Genomic DNA, 8,018 nt, shown 5'->3' with positions numbered 1-8,018 from the left:
ACAGGCCATAGAGGAGCTTAAGAAGGATTTTGAAAACCAAATAAGAGAAGTGGAGGAAAAATTGGAAAGAGAATAGAGAACAATGCAAGAAAATTATGAAATGATAATCAACAACCTGACTGAAGAAAATAACACCTTAAAAATGGACTAATTCAAATGGCAAAAGAGGCTCAAAAAGCCAATGAGGAGAAGAAGGTCTTAAAAAGCTGAATTTGCCAGATGGAAAAAGAATCTCAAAATCTCACTGAAGAGAATAATTCCTTCAGAATTAGATTGGAGCAAATGAAAGCTAATCACTTTATGAGAAATCAAGATACTATTAAGCAGATCCAAACAAATGAAAAAGTAGAAGGCAATGTGAAATATCTCATTGGAAAATCCACTGACCTAGAAAATAGATCCAGGAGAGATAATTTAAAAAAAATTATTGGACTACCTAGACACCATGATCAAAAGAAGAACCTAGAAATCACCCTTCAAGAAATTCTCAAGGAAAATTTCCCTGGTGCTTTAAAAGCAGAGGGAAAAAATAGAGGTTGAAAGAATCCACCAATCAACTCCTAAAAAAGATCCCCCAATAAAACTCCTAGGAATACTATAGCCAGGTTCTGGAGTTCCCAGATCAAGGAGAAAATATTACAAGTAGCCAGGAAGAAACAATTTGAATATTGTGGAAACACAATCAGGATAACCTAGGATCTGGAAGCTTCTATGCTAAGGGATCAAAGGTTTTGGATTATGATATTTCATGAGTCAAAAGATCTAGGAATAAACCAAGAATCACCTACCAAGAAAAACTAAATATCATGTTACAGGGTGTAAGGGTTATGGGATTTAAAGATCTTCCATGCCCCATTGGACTTGCTGATGTAGCAGGAAGGGGCGAAGCAAGAGGAAGCGGAAGCCAAGCTAGAGTTCCTGCGGTGGCTGGCGTTGGTGGCGACGGCGGAAGCAGCAGCAGAGGCAGCGGCGGTGGCAGCGCGAAGCCCTTTTTGAGTCAGCCAGAATTTCTGCTAAGGACTCCTGCTGAGGACTGCCAGGAGCCGGAGCTGCTGGGCAGAGCGCTTCCCAGACACTGGGAGGTTGCTGTGAGTGGGGAGAGGAGGACCTTTGCCTGAGGTAGCCTGTTCTGTTTTAAAGGCTTGAAAATGTGGGTGCTTTCTACTTTATCTACCTGTGCCAATATCATAACTATTCTGATGGCTTTCACTTTCTGGTTTTGGGACTCAGTCTTTTGGTATCTTAATAAATTTTCTAGTTTATTCCCCCATATGGCAAGCATGATGTAATTGTGATGGATAATTATATCAGCATATTTGTAATTTCCACAGGCATTGTGAATATGGCATTGCTGATACATTTGGTGACCAGGATCACAAAATGTCAGGCCTCTATTTGGAAGCAGTGGGGCTTTAGAGGGAGAAATGGCTATTCCAGGATGGGAGGATTTGCCTTATTCCTCTCTAGCCAGAGAATGGGCTAAAAGCACAGGGCCCTGGGAAAACTGGGAACCAAGGCTAAAAGAGGGAGAACCTGGAGATTTGGAAAGATGTTTGAAAGCAATACCCATAGAACCAGGCAAAGAACTGGCAGGAGTGTGCAGGAGAGGCTGGGTGCTGCTAACAAGTTATCGCCTTATGTGTAAAAGTAGGGATAAGCTGCTGAAGGAAAGAGCTCAGATGGCTAGGGAGTCAGCTGGTTTGCCTAAGGATTCTTCTGTGTCACAGCACTCAGAAGACCAAACTGGAGGGACTCATGTGGTCCAGGAGCAAGCTACTGTTCATGTAGCTAAAAGGAAGCAAAAAACTAGCAGAAAGAATGTGCATGCAGCTTTTGTACAGGCTGGGCAGAGTTGCCCTGACAGCTTCCAGGAGAATGTGTGAGGAGAATGGAGCAAGGTTAGATGAGGAGTCTTCTAATGTAGAAGCTCTCCCCATACGAAGAAGAAGACAGGAGAACCACCGAGGCAAAACAGAGTCCAGGGAGATAATTGAGGATTTCACTCAACAGGAGATCACTGATATATTGAGTAGATTCACCCAGAGAATGGGGGAGTCTTTAGGGTCTTGGATAGTAAGAATCACAGATGAAGGCGCCGGAGGAATAACACTGGACAGTGAGAACTGCTTAAAATTCATAAGTATCATTCAGAATCCTTTTGTACACCAGGCTTTTAGGGATCACCATATTCAAGGAAGAAATAACAAACCTAATCTTCTAGCTTTAGCTGCAGATGGATGCAAAAAGCAATATTCTACTGAATCTATGTGGCCTAGGGGAGACAGACCCTGGTACTCACTTAGAGACTGTATGAGAAAGCAAAAGGAGTAGGTAATGAAAACTGCTATCCTGATTGGAGATGCAAATGCATATTATGATAACCCCCTAGGAGTTCCTCATAGAAATATCATAGTGAAGACGGCTCCTCCTGCATATAAGCACCTAATTCTGACTCTATTAATTGGAGAAATAGGGCACCCTCTTTCAGAGGTGCTGGATAAGATTTCACAATTAAGCGATTTAGGGGAATGGGAAAAAGACAAATTGCCTCGAGAGAGAAGAGTAAACAGCCAGAGGATTCAGAGACAAAATAGACCAACAAGAAGGGAACTGTTTACTGCTCTATTAAGAGCAGTGGTGGACTTCAGAAGAATACATGGTATTCCAACTGAAGAGCTGCATAAGCTGTACCAAGAAAAGGTACTTAGCATTAGAATGAACAGGGAAGCAGGAACCACCCCCGCAGGTTTTTCTGAATCTGAATCTTTGTATCCAAGTTTGCCCCACCTTCAGGGGGATTAGGAGATAGGCCAAGCCCCAGCCCAGATAAAAGAAATATGCAGAAGAGATGCAGACCCCATATTGGTTTAACAATATATTGGAAGAATGGATCAACTACTGTGACTAGGGCACTGCTTGATACTGGGGCTGAGGCCACACTTATCTATGGAAACCCTGATAAGTTTAAACATGGAACTCCTATTACCATCACAGGTCTAGGAGGTGCTGAAATATCAGCCAGACAAGTTAAAATAACAATGAAAATTGGGCAGTTACCTAAGAAAGAATATACTGTGGCTGTTGTACCCATTCCTGAATACATCATTGGAATAGATGTATTGAGAGGCATGACTCTGAATTTACCTGAAGGAAGATACCAATTTGCTGTGAGGAAGATAGGAATTAACACAGTTTTAGTGGGAAAACTAAAAATGGACCCAATCACTTTACCTGAACCTTCTGAAGTAATTACTTTAAAACAGTATCGTGTGCCAGGTGGGCAAGATGAAATTACCACTGCTATAAAGGAATATGTTGAAGCAGGAGTGTTAGTCCCTACAACCACAAGATGGAATAATCCTGTCTGGCCAGTAAGAAAATCAGATGGGACATGGAGAATGACTGTGGATTATAGACAGTTGAATAAGGTGACTCCTTCTTTGTATGCTGCTGTTCCAGATACCATCACCTTAATAGAAAGGATCCAGAAATATGATGGGACTTGGTATGCAGTTATTGACTTGGCAAATGCCTTCTTCACCATCCCAATAGACCCTAAACAATGGGACCACTTCGCTTTCACTTGGCAGGGTAGACAATATACTTTCACCTGCTTGCCACAAGGGTACATACATAGCCCCACTATTTGTCACAGGATTGTGGCTGAACAGTTGGATGAATTAAAGCTACCTGGTGTACAGCTTACCCACTACATTGATGATATCATGGTACAGGGAAAAGATGCGAAAGTAGTGGAAAGGAGTTTGACCCTTCTAATTGAGCATATGAAAAGTAAAGGGTGGGAAATTAACCCTGCAAAGGTTCAAGGACCAGCTCAAAATGTGAAATTTTTGGGTATACAATGGAACAAGGGGCTAAGGGAGATTCTTCCTCAAGCCCGACAAAAGATTCAGGATTTTCCTACCCCTACCAATAAGAAGGAGGCCCAAAAGTTCATAGGATTGTTTGGATACTGGAGGCACCACATTCCACATTTGGGACAGATTTTAAAACCTTTATATAGAGTCACACGGAAGAAATATGAATTCGATTGGGGACTTGAGCAGAGTAAAGCTTTTGAAGAAGCCAAGGCTGCCATACAATTGGCCCTAGATTTGTGGCCCATGCAAAATGGTCCAGTGGAATTGCAAGTGACTGTACAAGATGATTATGCAAACTGGAGCCTATGGCAAAAACAACAAAGCCGAAATGTACCTTTGGGATTTTGGTGTAGGAAACTCCCTTCATCTGGAGTCCAGTATACACCTTTTGAAAAGCAGTTGTTAGCTGCATATTGGGCTTTGGTGGAGACTGAACAACTGACTCTGGGCCATGAAGTGATATTAAGACCTGGAATCCCAATTATGACCTGGGTAATGAGTACCCCAGCTTCTCACAGAATTGGACATGCCCAAGAGGCTAGTATAATCAAATGGAAGTGGTATATTCAAAATAGAGCGAAAACAGGCAAAAGCGGAGTCTCTGCTCTACATGAATCTGTAGCAAACATAGAAATTGAGAGGAATGACACACCCCCTGAGCCAAAGCAACAGTTGGTAAAGTCCACTGTAAAGTGGAATGAGGGATATGATGTATTAACTGAGGAACAAAAGAGACATGCATGGTTTACTGATGGGACAGCAAAATATTTGGGGCAAAAAAGACATTGGAAAGCAGTGGCCTATAACCCATGTACTAGAAGGACTTTGGAAAGTACTGGGATAGGTGCAAGTAGCCAATATGCTGAACTTATGGCAGTATATCAAGCCATCAAAATAGAACAAGGAGGACAGTGTCATATATTCACTGATTCATGGGCGGTAGCTAATGGGTTAGCTACATGGATGCCCATGTGGGAAAATGAAAATTGGGAAATTCATGGTAAACAAGTCTGGGGCAAAGAATTATGGGAAGATATCTGGAACATGTCTTTGGTCACTGACTTGTCAGTTTTTCATGTAGATGCTCACATAGCCCCCACCACACCAGAACGTGAGTACAATGCTCATGCTGATCGACTGGCAAAGATTGCTACTGAACATATTGTCCCTACTTTGACAACAACTGATGATCCGGTATTGGCAAAATGGGTCCACCAAACAGTAGGCCATTTGGGGGTCCAGGCCACACACCAGTGGGCACAAGATAGAGGTATTAGTATCTCTCATTCACTGTTAAAACAGATAGCAGAAGACTGTCATATATGTCAATTGGAAAAGAAGCGAACTGTTCCAGGGGTCGGAGCTGCTGAGAGCGCGCTTCCCAGATGCTGGGAGGTTGCTGTGAGTGGGGAGAGGAGGACCTTTGCCTGAGGTAGCCTGTTCTGTTTTAAAGGTTTGAAAATGTGGGTGCTTTCTACTTTATCTACCTGTGCCAATATCATAACTACTCTGATGGCTTTCACTTTCTGGTTTTGGGACTCAGTCTTTTGATATCTTAATAAATTTTCTAGTTTATTCCCCCATATGGCAAGCATGATGTAATTGTGATGGATAATTATATCAGCATATTTGTAATTTCCATAGGCATTGTGAATATGGCATTGCTGATACACAGGGGAAAATATAGTCATTCAATAGAATAGAGGACTTTCAAGCATTCTTGATTAAAAAACCAAAGTCAAATAGAAAATTTGACATTCAGATACAAGAAGCAAGAGAATCATGAGAAGGTAAACAGGGAAAAGAAATCATAAGGAACTTGTCAAAGTTGAACTATTTATATTTCTACATTGAAAAACAGTCATTGTAACTTATGAAACTTTTCTCAGTATGAGAATATTTGAAGAGAATAGAAATGTACATATATATGTATATATACACACACATACACAAGCATATATATGTATACATACATATATGTCTATATAGGAGGGTATATGGATGTATGAATACATTTGTGAGTCTGTGTATATACGTGTACAGGTATACATAGACAGAGGGCACAGGACCGATTTAATAGAAATGGATGATGCTAGAAAAGTGAAATTAAGAAGTGAGAGAGGAATATAATTAGAGGAGATGGGGAGAGACATAATGGGGTAAATTATCTCATATAGAAGAGGCAAGGGAAAACTGTCACAATGGAGGGGAAGAACAGGAAGGCAAAAGGGAATGAGTCAACCTTATTCTCATTGAATTTGGCTTAGGGAGGAAATGACATACACACTAAATAGGGTATTTCACACTACAGAAGAGTAGGGGGGAAAGGGATGAGAGGTGGGATGATGGAAGGGAGGGCAGGGTAGGGGGAGGGAAATTAGAACCACCCACTTTTGAAAAGGGACAGGATCAAATTAGAGAATAGAACTAGTGGGGGGTGGGATAGAATGCAGGGAAAGATAGTCAATCTTTCACAATATATCCACCATAGAAATGTTTTGCATAGCTACACATGTATAACCTATATTGAATTTATTATCTTCCCAGTAAGGGTGGGTGATGAGGGAGGAAGGGAAAGAATCTGGAATTCAAAGTTTTAAAATCAAATGTTTTTTTAAATATTATTATTATTATTATTATTATTATTATTATTATTATTTTACATGTAAGTGGGAGATAAGACATACAGGCACTGGGGCATAGAGATCTACCGTGACCTACGGGAAATTCATAGGGGTTATGGGGGAAGATATGAGAGAGAGCAGATTGGAGGAGGGGATATTCAGTAGGATTACTGTTTGGGGGTGGTGGTTCGGGGAAAATGGGGAGAAAATTTGCAATTCAAAATCTTATGGAAATGAATGATGTGAACTAAAAAAAATAAAAAAGCAAGAAAAAATATCTAGGTCTTTTTTTCATATTAACTTCTTTTTTTCCCCCTTTACCATTGGCATGTTGGTTTCAATATTTAGGAAAGAATCAAAAGAAGTATTAAAGCATTCATGAATGGGGAATTTGTTTCCCGTATGTAGACTTGGCTAGATTAATAGACCTCACAATTCACCTCAGCAATTATCTGTCCCTTGACTTGACCAGACCACATTTAAAATATTATATTCAATACTGAACATTGTATTTTAGGAAGGAAATTGGCAAATTGAATACCATCCAGAGGAGTGAGATCAGGATGGTGATGGCACATGAAATAATGCAATGTGAGAAACAGATCAGATTAGCAAGTTGGAGGTCTTTAGGGTAAAAAGGAAAAAAAAAATGGGGCAGCTAGGTGGCTCAGTGAACAGAGTGCTGGCCCTGGAATCAAGAGGACCTGATTTCCAATCTGGCCTCAGACACAACACAAAAACTAGCCATGTTACCTAGGGCAAGTCACTTAAGCCCAATTGCCCTCCAAAAAAAAAGGAAAAAATACTGTGACAAGATAGGCTGGAGATTAGGAAATTATTATTATTTTCATGTGTCTGAAGCACTATCTTTAGGAGTCTTATCCCGCTTTGTCTAATAAAAGCAGAACTAAGGATATTGGGTAGAAGTTCTGGAAGAAGCATTTAGGCTTAGAATTCTACTGTGATCTCTTGAATGATCTTGCTATAATTATTAATCTTTGATCTTAAACTTCATACTTTTACCCTTCTGCCTTTTGGTTTTCACTGAGACCTAACACCCTGTTAATGATGCTACTTCACTGGCTATCTTTTCCAGTACTGTTTGCATATTTACTCATACCCAAGGAAAACCAACTTCTATCACTTGTGGTATAGGAGTCCAGAGTCTCCTTGTTCCCCATTGTCACTTCAAGTTATGATTCTACCACAATCACTCAGTAATTTCTTTTCCTTCATAGTTCACTCAATCCAAATTTCTCACTAAACCAACATTCTGGTAACTGTCACCTAGTGACCCCACAAACTATTTTTCTTTCTTCTTTAACGCATTCAGTATCTTCCTTTTAGTCTTTTTCTCCACATCTATTCTGTTTTCATACTAAGGGACTTCAATATACATACATACTGGAACTCCTATAAGTACTCTAACTTCCCACTTCCTCAACATAATAAAATCTCATAACCTTTCATAGCAACTAGCCCCCACACAGAGATAGTTATAGCCTTGATCTTG

The sequence above is a fragment of the Petaurus breviceps genome, unplaced genomic scaffold (genome assembly GCF_028583685.1).
Source record: "Petaurus breviceps papuanus isolate PSGF00001 unplaced genomic scaffold, PetGlider_PUasm1.0 176, whole genome shotgun sequence".
NCBI classification, from domain to species: Eukaryota; Metazoa; Chordata; class Mammalia; order Diprotodontia; family Petauridae; genus Petaurus; species Petaurus breviceps.
The sequence above is the reverse complement of the archived record's forward strand: the minus strand, read 5'-3'. Positions refer to the sequence as shown.